At 41.7% G+C, this 16,112-nt stretch overlaps 1 protein-coding gene across 1 annotated transcript in view; it reads right to left on the bottom strand.

Moving 5' to 3' along the window:
* Positions 1–16,112, bottom strand: part of LOC124794654 — a 101,953-nt gene that overhangs the window by 44,691 nt on the left and 41,150 nt on the right. The window lies entirely within an intron of this gene.

Below are 16,112 nucleotides of genomic sequence, written 5' to 3' on the forward strand. Positions count from 1 at the left end.
TGAGTTGCACTTCTGTCATGTTGAACGATTGTCTTCAGTCGTCGTTGGTCCCGTTTTTGCAGGATCATTTTCCGGCTGCACAGATGTCAGAGATTGGATTTTTTATCGGATTCCTGATATTCACCGTACACTCGTGAAATTGTCGTGCCGGAAAAGCCCCACTTCATATCTACCTCGGAGGTGCTGTATCCCATCGTTCAACCTCATTTAAATCTTGATAACCTGTCTTTGTAGCAGCAGTGACCGATCTAACAACTTTGCCACCCACTTGTTTTTTAGAGGCGTTGCCGACCTCAGCGCCGTATTCTTCCTGTTTACGTATCTCTGTGTCTGAGTACGCGTGCCTATTCCAGTTTTTTTGGCACTTCAGTGTTTAAGAAATAGATTCATTTTCTGCAGTTATGTTCAGACAGATAAACTGCCAGAGAAGAATACTTATCACCACAATCAGAATAAACGCAGTGGACTGTAAAATAGTAGGGGAGAGTGCCATTGTGAGACAGGACGTTATGTGCAGTGGTTGTAAATATTAATAATTCTACACATTTAAGTACATTATAATATTGTGAAACCATTTTTAGGATATTTTAAACACTCAACCACAATGTTTTATGCTGAGTAAAATTCTGTGTATTTTTAAAACAAGTTACATAACGTATGGGCAGTTAAGCCATGCACCGCCTCGTACCTCACCTCGAAACGGTAGGTTTTCCTTCATCACGGAACACGTTATATTTACAAATGAACTGAGTCTACTTTTCCCTGCCTCTAAAATGATAATTTGTATTAATTGTCACATATAGTGTTTTTAACTTGTATCTGGTTTGATGGTGGTTTTTCGTAATTTAATTTCACTTTCTGATTGTTGGTATGCAGTACAGCAATTACGTAATAAATATACTGAATGCAGTATTGACAAGATTTACGCGGCTGTAACACTTTCAAATGAGAAAAAAATATTTGTTTCTAGATACATGACCATGTTGCAGATTTGGAAGGACTTAACTTTTCGGCTTTTCCCTGATATCAGAGTCATTAATAATGTGTCCTCGTCAACTGGGAAGTTGAGAACGGTTGTGAGTAACAAAAATGAATAAGATATCGTTTGAAAATAGTTAATGCATAAGATTCATGCAAACACTGTATGTGGTTTACATAGTAAGCTATAATAAATCTTTTAAAACACTCACCCGCTCACTTCACTCAACTGCTAGTTCCCTGATGTTAGAGGCACTCCCATGTGTTTTTAACAACGTATCCGTAATTGTGGCCTTGAAGACGGATATTAAAAGATTGTAGGTACGGAGCAAAAGTATTCGTGGGATACGGAGGAGATGAAAAACAGGAGACGTATGTGATGTCAGGCGTTGCGAGATGCGATGTACGGCACCTGCGTCGTAGAAGGAGCGTCCTGTTTATTCAGCAGTAGGGGACAGTTACACGAGCGCCAGAGTTTACTGTAGAGAAACACTGCGTGCGAAGACCACACTGGACGAGAGAAGGCAGAAATATCCTTATAAGCTTCTGCGCGGTGCCCTTGGCGTGACGTAATGGTCTTTTTCAATAGCACGAAGTCCTCTCGATATCATGTGACTGCACTGTGATCGATTCTTCCTGCTGCACTCGACGAGTTTCTACCAGCGCAAGCGATGTACTTCATTGTGTTAACGAGAATCCCAGAAATAAGTATTTCAAGAATCTCGTGTAGAGCTTATTTAAAGATGAAAAATTTGGAGAATTAGAATTCATCCTTCTTAAAAAGGTTCCTTGTCCCACAGTAATGTTGTGAAATTGCTATAAGTGGCAGCCACATGAAAGCGAGACAGATGGAAAAAGTCAATAACTGTTATTTTCCAACTGCGTAATCGTCGTGACTATCCATACATTATTTACTCCATTGTGAAACGAAACTGGCAATGCATTTGTGGAAAGATGTTCTTGGATGCGTACGGACCTATGATTGTACCCAGGAGTGAATCTATTCTTCCGAAGCAAATCGATGGCCACGAATATGAATTTGTTACTTCTGGGCTCCGAAAATGCGGAAATCGCATGGGGAGAGACTGAGACTGTAGGAAGATGTGTAAGGGCTTCCCGGTGACACTTCTGAAGCATAGTCGAAAAGCCTTGCCAACATTTGAGCCCTGAAGTAAGACGATCGTGGCTGTAGATTTGCTTCGGAAGCAGAGATGCACGTCTAGGTAAAATCACGGCTCCGAAGGCAACAGCAAACATTTTTCCTTGAAGGGACTGACCACTTTAACAGTTATGGCGATTAGTTTTAAAATAATAAACAGTTTACTTACTCTTTTCCATCTGCCTCGTTGTCATTTGACTGCTCCGTATATACGTGCTGCCGACGTATTTGTTCTTCATCTACATTTGTGTCCATTCACAACAAATAATGAGGGTACTTGACTATGTTATCTGCTGAATTTCTGTTGGAACATTCTATTAACTAATTTAAGAACTCGACTGTTAATACGAATGTGCTCAAGCTGTAGTTTTTTAGAGTGCACTTCTAATTTTTATCCGCTTAATATTCGTCGAGTTCTCACTAAATGCAAATTGTGTAGGATGTTAAACTCTTAATGCGAATCACATATTTTTCAACAGCTTTGTTGTAATGTCCTGTGTTACTGCACTCCACCTGAAATTAGAATGAGACATGAAATTTGGGAATTTTCAAATCGGTTCATTTAGAGCTTTTTCGTCAAAGTAGCACCTTCGGTTATTCCCAGGTATGAAAAAAAAATGTTTGTCCTTTTCCTTGAAATTCGGCACACGTTCTGCAGCGATACGCTGCTCGTCAGCTGTCACTAAAGACGTCTCGTGGGACAAAGCCTCATACTAAATTACGCTTCAGTGTTACGCTTCAGTGTTATAGAGTCTGCACCAGCAGTGCAGAGAAAGAGAATTTAAAACGCCTTGTAGAAAAGAGTAGAACACTGGATATATGAAACGTTCTAAGTGGCAAGTCTCACATTTGTCAATAAAATTAAAAAAAAGGTAAAGTGCGCGTATGATCCGCTCTTTGAAGGTTCCATACAAACCTTATGTATATAGCTAGTTCATCAAGTGAGATTGCAAATAACAAAATGTGTGACTTAAATGACTGCATTCACTCAGAAGCTTAAATTTCTTATATCGCCCAGAGATCATAGACCTTAGTACACTATGTGATCAAAAGTATCCGGACACCTGGCTGAAAATGACTTACAAGTTCGTGGCGCCCTCCATCGGTAATGCTGGAATTCGGTATGGTGTTGGACCACCCTTAGACTTGACGACAGCTTCCACTCTCGCCGGCATACGCTCAATCTGGTGCTGGAAGGTTTCTTGGGGAATGGCAGCCTAATCTTCACGGAGTGCTGCAGTGAGGAGAGGCATCGATGTCGGTCGATGAAGCCTGACACGAAGTCGGAGTTCCAAAACATCCGAAAGGTGTTCTATGTGACTCAGGTCAGGACTCTGTGCAGGCCAGTCCATTACGAGGATGTTATTGTCGTTCAACCACTCCGCCACAGGGCATGCATTATGAACAGGTGCTCGATCGTGTTGAAAGGTGCAACCGCCATCCACGAATTTCTCTTCAACAGTGGGAAGCAAGAAGGTGCTTAAAACGTCCACGTAGGCCTGTGCTGTGATAGTGCCATACATAACAACAAGGGGTGCAAGCTCCCTCCGTGAAAAACACAACCACACCATAACACAAACGCCTCCGAGTTTTACTGTTGGCATTACTCACGCTTGAAGATGATGTTCGCCGGGCATTCGTCATACCCACACCCTGCCCTCGGATCGCCACATTGTGTACCGTGATTCGTCACTCCACACAACGTTTTTCCATTGTTCAATCGTCCAATGTTTACGCTCCTTACACCATGCGAGGCGTCGTTTGGCATTTACCGGCGTGATGTGCGGCTTATGAGCAGTCGCTCGACCATGAAATCGAACTTTTCCCATCTCCCGGCTAACTGTCATAGTACTTGCAGCGGAACCTGAAGGAGTTTAGAATTCCTGTGTGGTGGTCTGGATAGATGTCTGCCTATTACACGTTACGACCCTTTTCAACTGTCGGCGGTATCTGTCAGTTAACAGGCGAGCGGGCTGTACGCTTTTGTGCTGTACGTGTCCCTTCACGTTTCCACTTCACTATCACATCGGAAACAGTGGACCTAGTGATGTTTAGGAGTGTGGAAATCTCGCGTACAGACTTATGACACAAGTGACACCCAAACACCTGACCACTTCGAAGTTCGTGAGTTCCACGGAGCGGCCCATTCTCTTCTCTCATGGTGTCTAATGAATACTGAGGTCGCTGATACAGAGTACCTGGCAGTGGGTGGCCGCACAATACACCTAATATGAAAACTGTATGTTTTTGGGGGTGTCCGGATACTTTTGATCACATAGTGTATTTGACATCAATTTCAATAAATTTCACTTTCACACCTCCACCTGTCCCTGGGAATAACGGGTCTTAACAGACAGACAAACGGAAAACAAATGGCAAAAAAAAAAGCTTTTTATGTGATATAAATACAAATTAAAATTGTCACATTTTTTCTGTACTTGTACTGAATAACCTTGCTTCTTGCCAACTTTCGTGGTTCCAAGTCTACGTGAAGTACCCTGTAGGTTTTGATGAGTGAATCGTCGGATGATATAAATGGCCGTATCGTTTGAGTGCATTGAATTAGAAGCTTAAAGTTCTTACACCACCAAGAGAGCCTAGAGCGTAGTATTTAACACAGATTTTAAATTGATACTTAAGCCTAAAACAATTTATCTCTTTCTTGTACATAACATTAGATATATCAAAAAATTTGAGGTGGTTTTCTCACACCATCTAGTTATGTTGCTCACCTTATCAGTGCAAAAAGTAGGAAGACAAGTTAGAAAAATAAATGATTTATTAAGTTCGTTTAACTGACTGAGTCTAAGTGTCTATAAGAAAGTTTTTCATTCAAGTGCCATTAATACTGTAGCATTACATTTCACGTCTAGTAACACATTTACAGAAATACAACGGCAGCGTTTTAACTAGTAGAACTGCAGCCAATGAAACCTAATTCTCGTATCTTAAATTTTTTGCAAGAGAACAGCAAAATAAAATTCAAGAAAAAAGAGTGTCAGTGCAGAGTTCTGTTTCTTGTACAACCCTATTTTTAAAGATAGATGTTGCAAAGTTTGCAGTAGAACTCCCTGTGCTACTAAGGGAGAAATGGGAACATCGTCAACAGATCTTTCTGTTTTGTAATTGATAAGCACAGCTGGTCTTTCTGATGAAGCAGGGCATGGCATTCATCTGCCAGAGTCTTTTCTCTTCTTTGCATTCTTCTGTTTCACGAGTAAGAATGTTTAGAAGTCTTTATGATGAGTCACTTTGATGACACTGCATTTGAAGATCTTACGCACCTGTTTTGACAACAATGTTTCAGCAACAGCTTTAAAGTCAAGGAAGTCTGTTAGTTGTATGTGCTGAAATTACTTGGAATGGGTTCATAGATGCAGCTGACTCAACAGTCTTATGTAAATCTTTCGGAACAAAGACCTTTCATCTACTATGTGCCGTCTAGTAACGAATGGTTAAAATATTTTCTTCATCGTTTGGAACTTGTAACAAGTCTAGCGAAATACACTCCTGGAAATTGAAATAAGAACACCGTGAATTCATTGTCCCAGGAAGGGGAAACTTTATTGACACATTCCTGGGGTCAGATACATCACATGATCACACTGACAGAACCACAGGCACATAGACACAGGCAACAGAGCATGCACAATGTCGGCACTAGTACAATGTATATCCACCTTTCTCAGCAATGCAGCTTGTAACAAGTCTAGCGAAATACACTCCTGGAAATTGAAATAAGAACACCGTGAATTCATTGTCCCAGGAAGGGGAAACTTTATTGACACATTCCTGGGGTCAGATACATCACATGATCACACTGACAGAACCACAGGCACATAGACACAGGCAACAGAGCATGCACAATGTCGGCACTAGTACAATGTATATCCACCTTTCTCAGCAATGCAGGCTGCTATTCTCCCATGGAGACGATCGTAGAGATGCTGGATGTAGTCCTGTGGAACGGCTTGCCATGCCATTTCCACCTGGCGCCTCATTTGGACCAGCGTTCGTGCTGGACGTGCAGACGGCGTGAGACGACGCTTCATCCAGTCCCAAACATGCTCAATGGGGGACAGATCCGGAGATCTTGCTGGCCAGGGTAGTTGACTTACACCTTCTAGAGCTTGTTGGGTGGCACGGGATACATGCGGACGTGCATTGTTCTGTTGGAACAGCAAGTTCCCTTGCCGGTCTAGGAATGGTAGAACGATGGGTTCGATGACGGTTTGGATGTACCGTGCACTATTCAGTGTCCCCTCGACGATCACCAGTGGTGTACGGCCAGTGTAGGAGATCGCTCCCCACACCATGATGCCGGGTGTTGGCCCTGTGTGCCTCGGTCGTATGCAGTCCTGATTGTGGCGCTCACCTGCACGGCGCCAAACACGCATACGACCATCATTGGCACCAAGGCAGAAGCGACTCTCATCGCTGAAGACGACACGTCTCCATTCGTCCCTCCATTCACGCCTGTCACGACACCACTGGAGGCGGGCTGCACGATGTTGGGGCGTGAGCGGAAGACGGCCTAACGGTGTGCGGGACCGTAGCCCAGCTTCATGGAGACGGTTGCGAATGGTCCTCGCCGATACCCCAGGAGCAACAGTGTCCCTAATTTGCTGGGAAGGGGCGGTGCGGTCCCCTACGGCACTGCGTAGGATCCTACGGTCTTGGCGTGCATCCGTGCGTCGCTGCGGTCCGGTCCCAGGTCGACGGGCACGTGCACTTTCCGCCGACCACTGGCGACAACATCGATGTACTGTGGAGACCTCACGCCCCACGTGTTGAGCAATTCGGCGGTACGTCCACCCGGCCTCCCGCATGCCCACTATACGCCCTCGCTCAAAGTCCGTCAACTGCACATACGGTTCACATCCACGCTGTCGCGGCATGCTACCAGTGTTAAAGACTGCGATGGAGCTCCGTATGCCATGGCAAACTGGCTGACACTGACGGCGGCGGTGCACAAATGCTGCGCAGCTAGCGCCATTCGACGGCCAACACCGCGGTTCCTGGTGTGTCCGCTGTGCCGTGCGTGTGATCATTGCTTGTACAGCCCTCTCGCAGTGTCCGGAGCAAGTATGGTGGGTCTGACACACCGGTGTCAATGTGTTCTTTTTTCCATTTCCAGGAGTGTACAACAGGACACAGCAAACACAAAGCAATAAAAATGAGATTTGTGACAAAATGATATTTAGATGAAAATTTGACCTTTAGAGTCTTTGGTTAACAGCATTTTATTTCTGATCACCGCTATGTGTTGGTATAATGAGAACGTTAGCTTCGGCAGCACGTTTGATAACTTTTGTGCAGGTTGTCTCTCAGTTCTTTCATAAGAAAACTCATGAATAATTATGGCTACGCAAAATTAAGTGTAATGCTCGGCCCTTTGTAGTTGTCAACAGTATATTGTTATATGCATGTAGGATGTTATATACTGGTTTCGTGAGAAGAAACACAATACAGCTTCGCAAAGCCCTTACCAGAGAACAGTATGAAGTACCTCTATTTTAGTACCTTCAGTATTAGATTTGTGTCATCATACTACAAGTTATCGGTCAATATATTCTGCCAGTCTTACCTTTCTTGTTTCACTTTGATAGATACCAGAGTTCACATTTTGTAGTAGTTATATAAGAAAGTTCGACACCTGTTTAATAAAACAGAACATCTGAAACAAAAACGTGTTAATAACTGAACACATTTTCTTTAGCACTGAAGGGTACATATTCGCCTTCGTGTGAAATAGAGACATAAATTCAGTTATGAAGTGAACATTTGAAACTGTTTAGGAACATTCACAAAAATGGTTCAAATGACTCTGAGCACTATGGAACTTAACTGCTGAGGTCATCAGTCCCTTAGAACGTAGAACTGCTTAAACCTAACTAACCTAAGGACATCACACACACCCATAGCCGAGGCAGGATTCGAACCTGCGACCCTAGCTGTCGCGCTGTTCCAGACTGAGCGCCTAGAACCGCTCGGCCACTTCGGCCGGTGAACATTGACACTAACACACTAAGATATTTACTACATGACGGAAAACCACAGTTCGCTTAAAAAATGGTGACTGGAAACTCTAGGCCGACAGCTGTGGTACAACATCAACATTTTGTATGCTGGCATTCCCTGATTATCACCTTCGGGAATAAGGCCTTTCAACATTTTGTGAACCTCCGTATTATCTGGTCTCACATATAACTTTCTGGAAGTCCGTGTCATTGTGCACTAATAATCTCCAATGGCAATAGTCGTCAGTTCTGCACAAGACCACTTTCGGCGATAGGGCATTTTCAAAACTTACATAGTAAATGTGTCCACGGTGTTAATTTGATATTATGTCTTTTCTATTACTAGTTGTAGGAAACTACATTATATACCAGTGACTAGATACCTCATAAAAGGAAACACTACACAAGAAATAGTGTAGGTGCAAAATATTTTCCATGGTATGTGATGTTTTTGGAATTGTTTGACTAAGGCGTTACGTATGAAAATCTGTATGAATCTGATACCTTACGCAAAATTATAGAACTTTTCAATTATGAAAAGGGACAGAGACTGGAAAGCAAAAATGGTAACAACTTTTCACAAAAACTGGTCGCCATTATAGAAAAATATTAAATTGTCTTATTTTTCGCCTTTTATGACACCGTGGGGAACAGAAAATATTTATGTTTAATCAGCGTTCATTTGATTTTTTATTGTTCACGTATTGACGCTTCACATTACGTTAAACGGCAAGCTATAACAGTAACATGTTTATGCAGAAAGGAAAGTACTGATATACAGAGTAATGTTAAGACACAAGAAGGAAACCGGGGTTTCACAGCTGGTACATCATGTATAGACAATATTTTCAAATTATTACAGATTTTGGAAGAAAACATAAACAAAAATAAGAAAGCTTGGATTAGGTGTCATAGATTTAGAAATGGCAGACGATCCCTTTCCAAGGAAACTGCTTTCGAAATCACTGCATGTGACGCCATAAAGGATCCATTAGTCAAAATAGTAGAAGAAATGTACGAAGGCGAACTGAAAAGTAATGCCTCCAAAATTTTTATCTGAAAACTTTTAACGCTTTTAAAACAAAACAAACTTCATAGCATACTACATCTTTATTGCTCATGTCTACATATTTATTTCTCAACACAAGAACGTGGCGACCCACACATTTCTCGGCCGACCGGAGTTTCCGAGCGGCTCTAGGCGCTACAGTCGGGAACCGCGCGACCGCTACGGTCGCAGGTTCGAATGCTGCCTCGGGCATGGGTGTGTGTGATGTCCTTAGTTAGTTAGGTTTAAGTAGTTCTAAGTTCTAGGGGAATGATGACCTCAGCAGTTAAGTACAATAGCGCTCAGAGCCATTTGAAGCCACATTTCTCTCAAGAAGAGACCAGTTTGTTATATACTGTCTGATACTGTCACTGTAGAATGTTCATTTTTGTTTACGGAGTCAGAACCTCCTCCCTGCTTGGACCACTTCATCACTATCATAGCAAAAACCTCAAAGGCGTTCTATAAGCTCTGCAAATACTACGAACTCCATCACACACGTTGAGGTTAGCACCACCACTTCCCTCATTACCGACAACCCAACGTCGCACATTACTGAAGTCGATACAACCATCACCGTACACAGCTTTTATTTTTCTATGGATTTCAGTTGAAGGCAACTTTTCTGCCGTTAGAAAACTGATTGCAGCACGCCGTTTCTCACGCATGTTGCACGCTATAATTCGGAGCCTTCTAGCGGCAGAGTTTTGCTAACTAGCGTTAGCAAAGCGGGAAAGTCGAACAGGGAGATAAAGAGAGGCAGAGAGACAGAGAGAGAGAGAGAGAGAGAGAGAGAGAGAGACACAGAGAAATAAAAAAAAATAAACTAGTGGCATTACTTTTCAACACGCCCTCGTACAAAGAAAATACGATATTTGTTTTACGGGCACAAGATCGTGGTCCAAGGCATATTCTCTGCTTAACGTTTCGTCTTCGAGTGTTGGAGACATCGTCATAGACTTCAACGATTCATAAAGCAGTTTCAGTCTCAAATAAGTTCAGCAAGCCGAACTATCTACATGTATCCACGCAACTGTCCGTTCGTGACGTCAACAGACAGCTGTCTAATATCACGTGGTTGCTCCAACGTGCTCGTGTGTTATGGAGCTTGTAGTCGGGAAGTATCTGGCACTAAGACCCATTAATTTATGTCCTTCTTTTCTCTTAAAGTCTTTTTTCTGGTTTTGAATTTCTGTGGCCTCTCCGCGTATACTAGCAAAGTAGTGATTAGATTTTTCTGAAACCACAATTTCAGATAAATTAAAGTGATGGTTTTCTGGCCGCAGTGCATGATGTATTACTACTGACAGCACTGGAAGACGATACGTTAGAATTACTTCTGTGGATATTGGCCTTAATAAAACATATATTAGCAATAACGTAAATATTGGATGTGAAACCCTTCAAGCAAACGCTACCCCTGTCGTCCGTACTGTTCAAAATGTATACAGATATTAGTGTCACCAAATGCTGTCGTAAATATTAGATTATACGATCAGGTATTGCAGATGGAACAACCATTAATGGTTTGCTGATGACCCAATCATCTTAATACAAGATGGGAAGGACGCAAATTACACAGGGTATTAAGGGTAAGTGGAGATATTTCTATTGATGACTGATAACGGCGCACAGCACAACGTTACATCAGTATTTAATTCGTTTGCAGACTAATAATTATAGCATTTACGAGTATTGTGCTTTCAGGTTGGTTAGTACCTCCAAGTACGCCTGGTGCAAGCAAGCCGTAAATATGTTAAATGTATTCTCAGTTGCGAATATGGACAACCATCTGCTGTATAATGGAACCCGGATTTTGCGCTTATCGCGGTAAGCGGGCAATCGAGTCCCGGTCCGGCACAAATTTACATTGTCTTCATTCCATTATACAGCTGATGGTTGTCCATATTCACAACTGAGAATACATTTCATGTATCTAATAACAGCTGTAGCCGCCGCAGTGCCTTGTCGGAAGGAACACTGCATCGTAATTAAGAATTACACAGACGCTGCAACATCACAAGCCATAAATGTTTATTTTCTCCTAGTCAGCAGGTGAACTATTGAAGTGAGGACGTGTGAATGCAAAATGGGCAGTCTGTACTGACAGATCTAGTCCACTTCGCAGCGCAGTTACGATTATGCGTGAAACATTAGATACTAAATTATGTTACGTGTGTGGAAAGACTGTTAGTCACAGATGATAATGGTGATGTTTTGTTTGCGGGGCGCTCAACTGCGAGGTCATCAGCGCCCATACGAAGTCCCAAGTTTTACACCATTTTTTTTACACTGTTCAATCTAGCCACTGTCACGACTGATGATGATGATGGAATGATGAGGACAACGCAAACACCTAGTCCCCGGGCAGAGAAAATCCCCAGCCCGGCCGGGAATCGAACCCGGGACCCTGCGATCCGAAGCAGATTAGCCACAGAGGGAAAACAGATAACACAATGAAGTGGGTACTTATTAAGGTATCCCTCAAATGATCTTGATGAACAGTACATACAGGGGAAAAAAATCAGAAAAGTTCGAGAATATTTGCCTGCTGGTGTCAACTTTAGGAAAAGAGGGAAATTCAAATTTAGAATTAATAAGAGATTTAGTAATGGAAACGGGATCATTGGGGTGCTCAGTTCAGTATAAGAAGTGGAGGTGTGAGATAGAGAACAAAGGGACTCATATTCATGTCGATAATAGAGAGTATAGTCCTTTATGGAGCAGAGACATGGACAATAAATCAGAAAAACGTAAACAAGCTGAATTTATTAATGATGAATATCCGGAGAATATTAGCAAGAACCTCTAGGAAAGAGCAAGAAAGCAACACGAAAGATAATGGAATTGGAAGAAGTAATAAGTAATGTAATGGATCAAAGAAAATTACGGCGGTCGGACACGTAATGGAGGAAAGAATAACACAAAAAAGGTACAGGAGCGAGAAATCGAGGCGAAAAAGAGACGAAGAATCCCTTGGTCCAAAATGTACAGAAAACAATGAGAAGATCTGATGCAGATGAAGACCATACAAAAGATCGAAATATCTGCAGCTACATTTTGAGGAAATTGTGTTGAATACATACGTATTAAGTTCCGAGTGTATTGGTATACTGTTGAAGAGAAATCTCTGTAATGAGGAAATCTCAATAGATAAAAATAATAATACAAATTTTCTGCAGAAAGCGATATTTTGGTAATTTTTTTATGTAGACTGTAGTTATTCAAGGTATTTTTAGCTTCTGGTGGTAGACAAACGAAGGAATGCAATTCTCTCCGTTCACCGCTTATGAACCAGTCTCTTAGTGTTTGAGATTGTTGAAATGCTTATGTGAAGTGTTATCGAAATGGTTCATTTTTGCTTAAATTTAATCAGGAAGAGGATATCAGTGTTTAAATACATTCAGCTGATTGTTCCCTCAGTACGTTGGATTACAGTATCAAATAATTGCTAGCGTCGAAAAATCTGCTGTGTTATTCGATTCAGCTGCCTAACGTGATTAAGGGCTTTCTCTCTGTTACCACTCTTTTCCCGGGAGAGGAAACAACTTGTTACTGCTGCTCATCAGCACATTATTTATTTCAGAAAATGTACGGGAATATTAGACACGGTTGAAAATCGACCGACTTTATATTACTATCGCCGCTTCTGTTTTCAGTATTTAGCCTACAGGAATATTGTGTTCCTGAATCATTTGGCTGAGTAGTGTTACAATTTCATCGCAGTCATAAATTCTCCAATGTTACCATCTATAATTTATGTTTTCTATCATTTGTTGCCCTTCTTTATTTATGGTTTTTTTCTTCTTGTGTATTATCAATTTAAGCTGGTGCACAATTCTTAGTTTTAAGCTAAACCGACTTTTTCACCCTGTACAGCGTTTAATGTGCCTGCTTCTCATTTTTAGTTCCCCTAGATAAATCTTTCTATGATCTGTAAACCCATGAAGAACACAATCTTTCACGAATATTATTTAGTGATCCACTGATCCTGTAACTTTACAGGTGTGTTCTAAACCGAAAATAGAAAAGTGATGAAAAAGTAATTTGCATTGCGGGACTAACGGTCTGTCTTCCGAACCATTCCGAACACATATCGCGAATTCACTCTAATAATGTTAGTTTCTGTTTTCTACACCCATGAAACACTCGGAGTCTCCCCAGTAAGACTTGCTGGATCATAATCGTATTTTTTTTAAACACGTACAACAAAGAACATTATTTTCATGCTGCAACAATCTGTATCTAGTCATTTTTAAAAAATGTGTAACACAAATGCTGACTTTTGCTGTATTTTATTCACCGATCGGTTTCAGTGAAAGACTATGCTCACGGTAGTCAACATGTGATTACAAATCCAACACTAGGTATAATACATCTTACGAAAACACAAAGCACATAGTCAATTTCAAACAGTACAGCTCCAATACACGGCGGCTGTGTGAGAGGCAGGCGCTGATCTAGTCCAATAGAATGCACTTAACAATCTAAGTAAAGTCAACTACAAATATTGGAAAGGTGGAAACCTATGTCCTTGAGCATGATCACATTGCTCGGAAGGTAAACAGTTTATCGTGAGACAACCGTGTTTAAGAAACAATGCGTGCAAGGGCTTCTGCCATTTCACTCGCCTCTCCGCTACAGAGGGACTTCATTATCCAGGAGTAGTTATTTACTTCTGTCAATATTGTATACTATTCTGAAGAGATGATAAAGAGCGTTAAGTCAGTAATTAGGTTTCTGACATTAACATTACTCTCCCGGGAGACACTATAAAATGAAACGTACCTACATCGTCTGGTGGCTGGGTATACGTCCTCGGAGGATATTGGAGGCTATGCTGGTGATATATTTAACACCAGAAGAGTCACCTTAGCCGAAGAACCGTTGATGTAGCAACCATACAAGATAAGTTTTATGTATGTGAGAAAGGTGGGCTCTATAGGTATGACAAAGTCAACTTATCTTTGAGAGTAAACTCGGGAAACAATGTCACCTGGCTCAGAAACAGCGAAATTATATCCCCTACTACAGCGCCTCTAACGAAATCAGGAATATTTTCAATTACGAAAACACGAAACACAGGTATCTTGTGTGCATTCCAGCGGAGGTAAAGCAGGCAAGCTATATGGAAACAATCAGGAAGAGAAGACAGCCCAAAAGTATTCCTTTGAAACTGGATCGATTTTGGTAAAAGTCGAAACAACTAAAGAACGAATTAAAGAAAGTCATGGTAATCGCACAAATAAGATGAGTAAGAAACTTAAGGGAAACAAAAGTGTTGCTCTAGGCATGATAATATGTTGGTGTTGGCGCACGACAGTGAAATCTTTAGTACCCGTACTAAAATTTCACGAGACGAGTGTGGATAGAAGCCGAGAAATAGTAAATCTTTAATGACGCTTAAAAACAGAAAGACGCTCTAAAAATACGCGTGCAGTCACACACACACACACACACACACACACACACACACACACGCGCGCGCGCGCGCGCGCGCGCGCGCACACACACACGCACACACACGGAACATCTCGCATTTCGTCAAATGAAGGTACTGAAAATAATTAAAATGTATAGCTGATAGCTGATTGCTGGAATACGAGGATGAGCAAGCTACTCTGAACACCCTAGAATCTCCAGTCTAAAAGAATAGCGTCGAGTCCACACACTTCACATTACTTTAAGATCTTTACCACACTCGTTTCGTCGTCGGCTGAAATAAACGGCAAATTTATATCTTAACTTGCTTCCGCCCTCATGTCAGGATTACATCGATAACAACATGATGATATAGCCTGGAGTGGCTAAGAAAAGGGAACATATTGCAGTGTAAATACTTTGGTGCATGACAAGCGGTCATCAAAAACAGTAATAAGTTCTTACCCACACGAGCAATTGTGACAGTGAAGTTGAGAACAGATGGAGATAATCTGTTAATGTGACTGTAATTTGCAAGTATAAGAAAGACGAGACTAAAAAAAGTCTATAAAATTCTATGAAAGTGTACGAACACGTCATCCGGCGATTATGTGAATTAATAGAGTGACGCCGAATCTCCAGTTACATCAGGTAGGTACATTGCCACAAGTTTTCACCGTTTTCATCCGCGTCCTTCTCGGTCATGAAATCGATGACCTCCTCCGTATATAGCCTTGATGCCAGCTGTGACGTCAGTGGTGCTCTGTCCATTGTTAAATAAGGCAATGGCTTCGTCCAGCTCCCGCTGCATCTCGAAATAGCCTTGTCCCGAACTGTCACTGAACTACAAGCTACCGCCTTCATTAATTTCGGTTACCTCTTTTATTACAGGAGCTCGTTGTCTGGCACAGTCTTTATCGAGTGCAATACTGTGTTCGCCGGCAAATCATTTTCTATCACGGCTGGGTATTCGTTGTGTTCGTTGTTTCGTCATATTCCAGAGGTAATAGTAGTCAAATCGTATAACTTGCAAAGTTTCGTTCATATTGATCACATTTTTGAACCCCTGCGGCAAAGATGATTCAGGAATATAATGAATATATAAAAATAAAAATGTCCTAACAGTGCTACGGAAACTTTCATTCATAAGTGCATATATTTTTATACAGGGTGATTTTTTCCACCGTGCACAAACTATAGGGACTGATCGATCAGAGGATATGGAACAAAAAAGGTCTAATGAACTTATGTCCGGAAATGCATTATTTCCATGTTCAATCATACTTTGTTACAGTGAATGCTACCTAATACGTTCTGTACCGTGCAGCCTCAGCCACAGTATGCATGGTTTCCTTCAAGAGGGTGGTAATGTTCCTCATACGTCATGCCCAAGCACCTTCTGCTGCCATAGTCATTGATAATGTTGTGTCCGATTCACTTCTCTCGCTGACTTACCTTCTAGCGGATGTGATACGGCGTTGTACAC

This window comes from Schistocerca piceifrons, chromosome 4 (genome assembly GCF_021461385.2).
Source record: "Schistocerca piceifrons isolate TAMUIC-IGC-003096 chromosome 4, iqSchPice1.1, whole genome shotgun sequence".
Classification (NCBI taxonomy): domain Eukaryota; kingdom Metazoa; phylum Arthropoda; class Insecta; order Orthoptera; family Acrididae; genus Schistocerca; species Schistocerca piceifrons.